Source organism: Camelus ferus, chromosome 6, assembly GCF_009834535.1.
Source record: "Camelus ferus isolate YT-003-E chromosome 6, BCGSAC_Cfer_1.0, whole genome shotgun sequence".
NCBI lineage: Eukaryota > Metazoa > Chordata > Mammalia > Artiodactyla > Camelidae > Camelus > Camelus ferus.
In genome coordinates, this window is record NC_045701.1 from 77,196,897 (window position 1) to 77,208,678 (window position 11,782).

General features: G+C 34.9%; 1 pseudogene; it reads right to left on the minus strand.

Annotated features, from left to right (window-relative positions):
• Positions 1–2,158: 2,158 nt before the first annotated feature.
• Positions 2,159–6,424, minus strand: LOC102507737 (annotated as a pseudogene).
• Positions 6,425–11,782: the final 5,358 nt, after the last annotated feature.

The following is an 11,782-nucleotide window of genomic DNA, read 5'->3' on the forward strand; positions in this document are numbered from 1 at the left end:
GAGAATAATGATAGTCCCGGAACTGACAAATGGCAAGTTTTAAAATATTTTCGAAGATGCTTAATTTGGTAATCAAGCTTTGCATGAAGGCATCCCTTTTTTTAGATTTTAAGATTGCAAGGTACATGGAATTTGCTATGTAAATTATGACGTGAATTATGTCCTAAGAAAATTCCCAGTGTTAATGTATAAATCTAAGACACATACACACACAATGTAAGATAAAATCTAATGTATAAAAACTAGAAAATCCAGATATACTGAATAGGTGAGTACTTTTGTATACAACAATTGTCTTGTGATTTTGGGTATAGGGTTTTGTCTAGAGGATTAAAGCAATCTAAAACAGAAAACCTAAAATCAGAATAAAGCAGATTATAGAAGGCTAAAAGGAGAGTCTTTATTTTGGGGGGGAGGGTCTTTGTATATATGTACTTGAGAGACAGTAGGAAATAATATGAAAGCAGAGCATGAATCCAGCACAATATTTGCAAAAATTGAAACATAGTCCTTCCTAAGATTATATAGATTATACTATTTAATGGAAAAGGGAATTATGTTCAGTTTCTCCAAGTGAGCCAGTGTTAGAGTCAAAATTGAAATAAAAAAATCTAAGGAAGAAATTTCTTTAAATTTCAATGAGTACAGAAATTTACATTTTTGTGTTTTCTGTTTAGATGTAAACTTTTATATTATGTTTGTATTTTATACATTTTGGTTAAGAATTTGAGGGCATACCATCAGATATTTATTGATTGTCAAAGAAAAAATGATGTTCAAATATATTCTGACAGATGAAATTTGGCAGCTGAAACTAGTTTACGTAACAAGAAATACCTCAGTTGTATTTTCTTTCCAAGGACTTTCAAAATGATTTCTATATGCTTGTATTTTTAGATTTTGAATGTTAAGATGATTTCTAAGGGTAATTAGATCTTCAAGTAGCCATAAGAAAGCTGTCCTGTGTAATATTAGACTTAAGAGCATTCTAAGAGTTTCTCCCAAGTGCTATTAAAATATAATATTGTGCACTGTTAATATATTTCCCAGTCAATTATATATTATCTTAAATGGAAAATTAACTTCAAAATGGTGTGAGCAAAGATTTACTTTAAATACTAGGTGTCTTCCAGGCCATTGTGTTTCAGACCTGGGGGCACTGTTAAGATTGTCATCTTCAGATATTGTCTTTTCTGGAGTTGGGTAGTTCATAGTCTCATGGACACATGCAAGCTCATGCATAAGGGTAATATAATCAGGTTTTGAATATAAATATGGGAACTTGTGAATAATGGTGAATAATAAAAATTACCCAAATATGAAAGAGCAGGTTTGGTATTTGATAGAACCTACATTAATAACTCAATAAAAATCATCTAGTCAATCCTCTTAATAGCTAATGATGAGAAAAATATCTAGCACATGATAAACACTTGAAATATATCCATTGGGAAAAAAGAATCCTATATTTGGAGCAGGATACTGAAATCTGGGAGCTTAAATAATTTATCTATGGGATTCAAGACCATTTCTTTCTGATTCCAAATTCAGATCTTGTAACCATAGAGAATTTTAGTTAGTCGAGCTCCGATTGCAAATACTAAACAACCTATGTATTGAACAGGTTGTCCTTCCTTCTAGATCTGAGCATTCCTGATTTAATAGATGGATAATTCTATTCATGACTAGCCCAGATTTGCCTTAGTTGGACTAGTTTACTAAAAGTTTTACTTGTGTAGTTCATGCTAAATGTGGTACAATTGATGGATATTTGCAAACTATATCTAAATATTGTAACTCTCTTTTAAAATATTTATTAAACAATACTCTCAGAACCAAACTATTAATTTTTCAGACATTTTATAGATAAATAGACACTTTAAGAAATAAGAATGGGAAGACTAACTAAATTCTTATTTTGCTTGATGCAAAAATAAATAAATAGATAAGTGCAGGTCTAAGCTTTGGCCATCAAGATTTAAATACCCTCTGAAACTCAGTAAGGTTAGTTTTACATTTTTATAAATATATTTATTACAAACTGTGTTTGCAAGTCACCAAGATTACCCCCAAGAAAAATGATTTGTTAAAAGGACCCAGGAACTCAGAAGTTTGTGTATCTACAGGTATTACAAAAATAGTAAGACCTTGGGGTTGTTTACTTTACTGGCAGCTTGCCCATTCCCTGTGTGCTGGAGGCCTTCCTGGTGAGGCTCAAATCGTTGACTTTGGCCGTGTTGTCCTCAGATACCAGCAGAGTGAGGGCAGCCAGGTCCCTGTGCATAAGGTGTTTGCCCTCCTGGCATCCCATGGCCTCTAAGATGTCTAAGAGACAATATCTGTACAATACCTACCAATTCTGTTAGTGCAGACAATCCAACATGCTCCCTGTGGCCATGTACTCAGTGACATGTAGAGCCCACCTTTCTTCTCCACGACCACACCCAGAATCTGCACCTGGTTGCTGGGCCTAAGTTGTGTCATGACAGAGGCTTCAGTCAGGAAGGCTTGGGAAGTGGTGTCATTCTTAATGCACTTGACAGCAACGTTCTTCCCTCTGTAACTGCCCAGCATCACGTCTCCAGAATCCCCCTTCTCAGTGGTCTGCAGCATCTTCAGGTCCAGTGCACAGCTGAACTGAAGAACTCACCCTGAGCTGGCACTTTGTTGCTCTACGACCTTTGGCTTCATGAGACAAATACAGAGTCCATCTTTGTCTGAGATGTAGTGCTCCACCAGCTGCATGAGATTTTCAAAGTACACCTCTTTGCTGACGCTGAGCTTGTGGGCGTGGCACATAATGCAGTAGTGCGCCACCTTGCCCTCACAGCGTGCAGTCCCTGGGGTAATTGGTGTCCCCCCCAGCACAGCACCGGAAACAAGTCTGTCTCCAGCGCACAGACAAGTACCGTCATCCAAGGAGGCCAGCAGGTGCTGTCCGTGGTGCTGATGCTGGGTGCTGCTGTTGCTGTTTTCTGGGGGCTCCACCTCCCTCGGTGACTGCCTGCAAGTCAGTGATGGGGTCCTGCTGGCCTTCTCCCCTTTATCGTCTCTCTGGTGGTGCCCCTGTTGGTTTTGTTGTCTTTTTAGTTGTTTTCTGATGATCCTTTTCTGAGGGCTGGGATATCACTGAGATTTCATACTAGTATTTTCTTTTTCTCTTTTTCATTCTGTTTGTTGTGTTTATTTGGTCTGAGAATTGAATCCAAGATTCCTCTGGGTCCTTATGTGTTAACTCCCAAGGCCTGGCTGGGACTGTCTCCTGGCTTCAGCCCACTCTGGGAAGGCTGTCCCTTAGAAGAAGCCTTCCTCTCCTGTGTTCATCATAAGGCTGGCAACTGGGGAAGAGTGCCAGTCACACTCTTGTGTCTGTGATATTTGGAGCAAAGAGAAAATATGATGTAATAGATTCCTGAGGGGTGGAGAAAGCTTAATAAATTGCTGGTTTCTCCCCCAAATATTTTATATATAATATTCCATTTACATATTTTTCTATCAGACACATTTCCATTATGGAAATATATATTTGAAGATGTATTTTATATATAACAAGAGATATATATGATATATAACAAAACACAAAATCTGTGTAGGAAATTGAATTGAATTTCTTCGAGTATTTTGAAGTAAAAGATGAGTAAAACTTATGTAAATATTTTAAAAGGTTACCAAGAGAAGTCTGTACTTGGTTTTTAGATGTCTTGAGAATGTAACTTATGCCTCATAATTATGTTCTAATACAGGTCTAATTCACCTATAGACAGGGAATTTGAGATTTAAACTAATTCTTATAGAATTATTAAAACCTCCTTTCTTAAATTTGGTCATTAGGAGAAGTTAAACTTTTATGCAAAAACTGCTGAAAATTAAATGAGATGGTTTCAAATTTATTAATTAAGTAAAAGGGTTTCATTAATTGATTCAGTAAAATTTTACTGACCATTTACTATAGGCCAAGCTTAATGCTTGGTTAGGAGAATAAAATACGTACAAAAGATAATCCCTGACTTCAGCATGCTAATAGTAAATTCAAGAAGGTACACAGGTTCCCAGGAAATCTTGGTTGAATATGATGAGTCCTGGGGATACAAACAAGCTATTTCAAATGTAGTTCAAAGAAGAGGCATTAAAATCAGCAAGTTTTTTTTTTTCAGTTTTATTGAGATATCAGTGAAAAAATGTGTATATACTTAAGGTGTTCAATGTGGTAATTTTATATTTGTATATATTGTGAAATAATTACCACAATCAAGCTAATTAACACATCCGTCACTGAATAGTTACCTTGTGTGTGTGTGTGCTGAGAACACTTGAGATGTACTCACTTAGTAAATTTCACATATACAATACAGTAATATTAATTACAGCCACCATGCTGTACTTTAGATCCCTAGAACTTATTCATCTTATAACTGAGAATTTGAACCCTTTGACAAAGTTATTTTAAGTGGCCATTTTAATCTGTGTTATATATTCTATTTTGTATGGAGATTTAAAAATATATATTTTATATCGACTTTGTATCTGTTCACATTCAAAATTATCACATAACACTTTTTCCCTAGAATTGTATCAGAAAGAAAAGGGGATAAGTCAAAATTATGCATGTATCAGCCTGGTATGGCAAAGTAGACCTCCTTCTCTTATAGCTCCTCAAGCTAAGAAGTAATGAGCTGGGATGAAAATTTCAGATAGGTGTATTGTCAGAAGAATTTCTCATTCGTTTCTGTAGCTGCAAACGCTCATTTTTTCCCAAATCCTTTTTATCTGCCATTTAGCAAGAATCCAATTACTGAGCATGAGCTTACTGCTTCATAAATAACATCCTCTTAGCTTTCCAATCACACTATTCCAGTTCTGTATTTTGTCAGCAAAAGTCCTGTTTTTAAAAATAATACTTCGGCCATCTGCTTACCCATATGCGCTACACATCACTGAATGTTAGTTTCTCTGCAAGTTTTATAGATGGTACCACAAACCTTGAATGTGTTTTCTCTCATAATTAGCATTTTATGACCACATTAAATTGATCACAGGTAAACTGTTTCATTTTGGTGTGTTATTTTGATTGTAATCAAACTGCTTGCTGGAAAGTGATTTTGTAGCCAATATATTTCAGTTATAAAGAGTTTTCTTTCCTCTTTTATAGCAAATACATTATTTTAAAGGTCATGCTTGTCAGACCTATAAACCAAATCCCTGACTTGCAATGTAAGGCATGCCAGGGAGGATCCATCAGTGTTTACACTGTGGTGAAGAATGTTATCTTAGCAGGCTTCATCAATTGCAATGACTGATGATGTCATTTGCAATCTCTAAAATTGGCTCCTCCCAAATGAAAGGAAAAATTGCTTGGTCAGGGATTTTGTTTTCAGTTTTCTTAAGGCATAGATATATATACATACATAAACACACACACACACACACACATGCTATATATATTTTTTATGCCCTTTTCCTGAAAATAATAAACCATAGATATATGCATGGTTTGATCTGAAGTTATCATATCTCTTCAACTGAGAAAATGTCCTATTTCCAGATGAATTAGGGGAATTTTAAGTCCTTTGGGAATCAGACAAACTTTAGACTTCAGTGCTTTTGTGACACATTCATGAGGAATAAAACTTTTCAAATTTTGTTTTTTAATACTCTATGTTTTTATGGTTAAAATGTAAGTTGAGTAATTGCACATGAAATATGCAACAAAATAGCTGCAATCCACAAGTCTGATGCATTTTCACTACCGTTCATTTATAGATAATAAGTAAATTCCTTTGTATCATGTTTTGACCTGTAAGTGTATGGTTAGCAGTTTGCAAGACTGATTTTTTTCTTTTCTTTCCAAAGCTTTGCTTCTTTGTTGCTTTCTTTTTCCTGAGGATTTATTTAAGGTTTATTTTCACAAAGTTAGGAACTGTACAATGAGTGTACTTCTCCACTGGATTTATTATTACCTAAAGATAGAGTTCCCGTCAAGATGGCAGAGTGGTAGGACCACGAGCTTGCCTCTCTTTGAGACAACAATGAAACCACAACTGAATGCTAAATAACCATTGAAAAAAGACTAGAACCTAGCAAAAAAGATCTTCTGCAACTGGAAACATAAAGAGGGAACCACAGCAGGATGGTAGGAGGGGTGTGCTTGTAATATAATTGGGTCCCATACCGCCCCGGGTGGGCCACCCATAAGCTGAAGATTTGTCAAGTTGCAGAGGCCCTCCCACAGAAGTGAGAGCTCTAAGCCCCACGTCAGGCTCCCCAGCTTGGGTCCCAGCATTGGGAAGAAAAGGAGACCCCAGGACATCTGGTTTTGAAGGCCAGGGGGGCCCACAGGACTAGGGGAAACATAGACTCCATTACTTGAGAAGCATACATGGAAACTCACATGTGCCAGGTCCACGGGCAGAGGCAGTGATTTCATCGGAACCTGGGCCAGACCTGCCTGCTGGATTTGGAGGGTCTCCTGGGGATGTGGGGGATGGCTGTGGTTCACTCAGGAGACATAAAAGCTGGTGGCGGACATTCCGGGAGTGTTAATCTACATGAGCTTTCTTGGAGGCTGACATCTTGATTGGATCATTAACACCAAGACCTAGCCCCACCCGACAGCCTGTAGGGAAGCCTCAGGCCAAACAACGTACAGGGTGGGGACACAGCCACACCCATCAGCAGACTTCCTAAGCCACAAAGGCCTCTAGACACAGCCCTACCCACTAGAGATCCAGGACCAAGCTTCACCCAGCAGTGGGCAGGCACCAGCTCCTCCTGCCAGGAAACCTGCACAAGCCTCTAATCCAGCCTCATCCACCAGGGGCAGATACTAGAAACAAGAAAACAATAATCCCACCACATAGAAAGACAGATATGAGGCAGCAAAGGAATACCGCCCAGGCCAAGGCACAAGGTAAAACCCCATAAGAAGAAATAAGTGATGAGGAGACAGGTAGTTTATCTGAGAAGTAGTTTAAAGTAATGATGGCCAAGATGTTCAGACAACTCAAGAGGAGTACAGAGGCACAGAGTGAAGCTTTTTTAGCAAAGAGTTGGAAACTATAAAGAATACCCCAACAGAGTTGAAGAGTATTATTACTTAAAGACACCCTAGACTTAATTTCGTTCCCCCTTACCTAATGTATATAGGTAAGAAAAGGTTCCAATTTTCCAGGTTTCATTAAAAAGAAAAAATTTGTGGCACAATTTTGCTTCAGTGCTAAATGCCCAAGATTTCTTCTTTCATGTTAAAATTGTCCTCTGTGAATTCTTTATTGTCATTCCTGGTCATTGATACAATTGACATGGCACCTTCTACCTCCCTTTCTGTTTTTCATGATTACGATTATTAGTCACACTGCCTGAAAACAAGAACGGAGCAACTGAGTAAGTCTACTCTTGAAAGTAATTATTATAAGATTATAATTTACTTATTCTTGAATATCTTTTCACAAGTAAATTAATAAATGGTTCTTATTATGTATAAGCTCTCGCAAATATGAATTTAAAAGGACAGCCTAATGGGAAGGCTTATATAACTTAACTTTGGTTATATTAGCTCCTGAGAGTTCTTAATAAATCTAACCGTAGTTAAATTGTAATACAATTAAGGACTCTTAGATGCTGAATGTATTCTGGGGCTACATGTAGGGAAACGGAGGACAACTATTATAATGAGATTTTTTCAAAGTTATAAAGCTAGCTAAAGACAGTGAAATGACTCTAATTCAAGATTTTTGACTTCCATTTATCATTCTTTTCACTAACACTAGCTTCAATATTTTTTGCTTAAATATATCACAGACGCACTATACTATGCATTTTGCAAATGTCTTACTTAATCTTAAAGACAAAATGGTAGCTCTGAAGCACTGACTAGTTTATTCTTATTTTTCACATAGGAAATTGAATTTGAAAAAGTTGATAGATATCTTTTCTAAATTCATATCATAAGAGAGTAACAAAAATAGCACTAGAATCTATTGCTAGATTCTCGAAAAGTACGTTTGTGTATGTGTGTGTGTGTGTTAGTGGATATATTTACAGTCTGTCCTATTACATGCCCAAAGGCTCTTAAGAACCACATAATTAAAAAGTCAGTTTGTGGTGATGAGGTTTAGGCTTACAGAAAAGACTTGAGGAAGTCTGGGTTTATTCTAATTAAGTGAACTACCAGGGTGCTAAATGAAATTCTGTGCTTGGCAAACTCTCTTTCCTTTTGCACAGAGTTATATTTGTGGATGAAATATTCTGAGGATGAATGTTAAAAGCCCTTGTGACACCTAGACCCTCTCCAGAATTATTTTCTGAAAACATTCAGCAGTTTGGCAGCTGCTTTGCAACCTGGGAATGCATTTTAATTGGCATCACATAACTTTATGACTGAGAGATTTATTTCTCTCTCCACAAATTTCCTCCCCTCTTTTAGCCTATTAGTTGAAATGTTTGAGTTAATATTTCAGGCATTTCCCACCGTAAACTCTTCAGGGCCATGGTGCAATGACATGCCCAGTTTTCCTCCAGGGGGAAAAAAAAGTGAAAAATCAGATTCTGCCAAAAAATGTCCTGTTAATTTTTAAATGTCATTTCCCCTTTCACACTGTTTTGTTTTGATCTCTGGCTATTGTTATTCGCTCAATACAATTCAACAAAGTTGAGAATTTATTTTGATAGCCAATCTTGTCAATGTTAGCATATCAATAAAATTTTCATAAAAGTAATATCTTTTGTACTATAGTTCACTGGATTTTTCTCAATAGCTCAGAAAGTTTGATGGTTTCAGCGAATTGTAAGTAAGCAGTTTTGCTTATTTCCCAGAAAGAGTAGATCACGTAATTAGCAACATGCATGTGTTTTCTTTTTAAGGTGAAGCATCTCTTCGGTTGCTCCCTGAATTTATCTTTAATAAAGTACAAATATGAACTGGAAGTGTAAGACTAAGAACCTCGGCTTTGAAGTTAGATGTATCTGCATTTGGATTTCAGCTCCGTTTCTGGCTTTATGCCTTTGGACAAATTACTTAACCTCTTTTAGGTTTAGTTCCTTCATCAACAGGTTTAGGATAAGAATATTAACAGTGAATGAAGAAACATAAGTGAAAAACTTGGCATAGTGTTTGACAGACACATATTACACAGTAAATTAACAGTAGTTAACTATTGCAATATAATAACATAATAAAAGAGATAATAATATTGTAAACCATGAATGGATAAGAAATAAATTTTAAGGGAATTCCCACTTTGAATGATATAAGAAAAGAATCATAGATTTGTGGTATCTTGGGCTATTAAGTAATCATTAAAGAAACATTTTAAGACCAGTTGTAGTTAATTCTTAGCTTCAGATAGATAACAATGTTATTTTAAATCTTTAAAGTGCATAGTTATTTTGTGAATACAAAATAAAAAGCATTATATTTATCTCATTATATTTTGTTAACAATTTGAATGCATTTTTAGTAAGTCATTGGAGACCTAAGTAAATTTGAAGACAAAAAAAAAATCAAGGCACTTCTTTTTGTGAACTGGTATATTAGAGCAGAAGCATAATAAAGTAAAACCTATTGGAAATGCACTGTCTTGAGTGTTTAATTATAGAACCCTATGGTTCTTTAAATCAAGTTAACTATAAAACTGTTTTTCCCTCTTTGATTATATTTCAAGTATTCCCTCCCATTGCATCAATTGGTCAGAATTTAATCATTTGATAGATTATGCCAATTATAACTATTATACAAGATTTTAGAGAGTGAAGAGGCTGAACTAAATGTATATGAATCCTAGGAAATTCCTGGTTGTTATATTCTCTTGTTTTCTAACAAATCTCTGATGAAAGACAAACTGTATAAAACAGAAAATATTATATTAAATGAAAAATACACTCGTATTCAGAGCTTCTGTCTCATTGGGTTTGATTTATTAACATAGTTATTTTAAAATTATATCTATGTAATTCATATGCATATGTGTATTATAAATAAATTATATATATGTATGTGAATATACATATATGTATATATGTGGGTGTGTATATACACACATACACCAAAATATGCACATATGTAATACAAATAGATTGATGACAACTGTATATTATATTACAACTAATAACTGAAAAAACAGCAATTTTACTCTGTAGAGTTATTTTAATTTTTTAACAAAACACTGATTTTTAAAAAACGAATTAGCAACTTTAGTCTGTATTGTATTATGGCAAAAGACACTAAAAAATATTTTCCAGTTTTATTAGATTTCCCATCAGTTCTTTTCATCACAATGTAAATCAGAATGTGTTGGTTACCTTTTATGTGTCTACAAAATATGAAGATAAGTTAAGAAATAGTATGGTTCCTGCCATTTAGATTTTTACAGTCTGGAGAGAACAGTTTGAGTACATGGTATCATAAGCTTTCCTAGTATATAGTCAATGATGGAAGTTAAATTGTATTGTACAAAAGGAGTATGTAGCTTGGGGAGTATCTGGGTAAAGTGATGTTACCAAAGACAGGATTAATAACAGATGGCTACAGAAAAACAAAATAGTTGAGCTGGGAAAGATGCATGAGTATTTAAATGGAACAAAAAGCATAAAAAAGGGTGGTTTAGGCAGAGAGAACGGGAACAAAGTTTAAAAAAACAAATCACGTTAGAGGAAGAAATAACTATGACCTAGTTTTGAAACAGCCAGAAACTCTTCTTAGTTGCCTTGTTAGAGGCATTATATGAGTGAGGAGTAATGAAAATTACAGAGTGAAAATAAGGGTGGAAACTACAAGATGATATTAATTTGCCTATGGATTTAAAATGAGATAAATCTTAAATTACATTGATAGGTGTGTGAATTCACATCAAAGGAAATTATGATAGCACTGTATTTTGTGTTTATAACCTATATCTCAATAATTATATTGATTTTTGCACAGTTCTCTATTAAGTATTAAGAAACTAGCATGTATCAGAGAGTGTGAATATAATGTTAAAAGTTCTCAACCTTTATATAAATAATTTTCGAGGAACTTCTGAATCTACTACTGACATTATTACATGATTACAAAAAGATGTTTATTATAAAATAAAAATCCATTGTATTAACATATGAAAGCACAGAGCTTTGTGGGAATTTTATCAAACTTATAATATAGAAATCTACAAGTAAAATATATATCTGCTTCTATTAGAAATTACCAATAGCATATTTAAAGATATAAATGGGTTAAATTAGTTGTAAAAATTCATCTGAGAGAACATTTCATACACCCAGGACAAACATCTGAAGTCCTAAATTCTCTCTCCCTGGACTCATCACATTATCCTCTAATCTCGTATCCCACATAACCAAAGCATCAGTTTTGCGTTGGTATACAGGTTAGGATATTAGACAGTCAGTAGACACAAAGGCAGTTATGCATTCATCAGATGACATCTGCCATTCCAGAAGAGATGACTGAGAAGGTGGGGCACAACACATTGCTTTTGATAACCTTATGATGTGAGTTGTAGAAAGATTAGCGAGGGTCCTGGATTTGGAGTTCTTGGTAAACCTTTCATGAATTGGATTAGGATTCCAAAGGATTATACCCTAAGAGTTAGGGACTTCAGAACATTATATCCTGAGAGTAACAGTAAACCAGGAATATGTAGAATTGTAAAGGCTGAAGATAGTGTTGAATTTTTTCAAAAAATGGAATTACTAATACTTCTTAGACTTTAAAATGATTTTCTTCATCAGATAAAAACATAATAACCAAGAAGAGAAGAAGAAAAGATAGAATACCAAAAAAATGGAA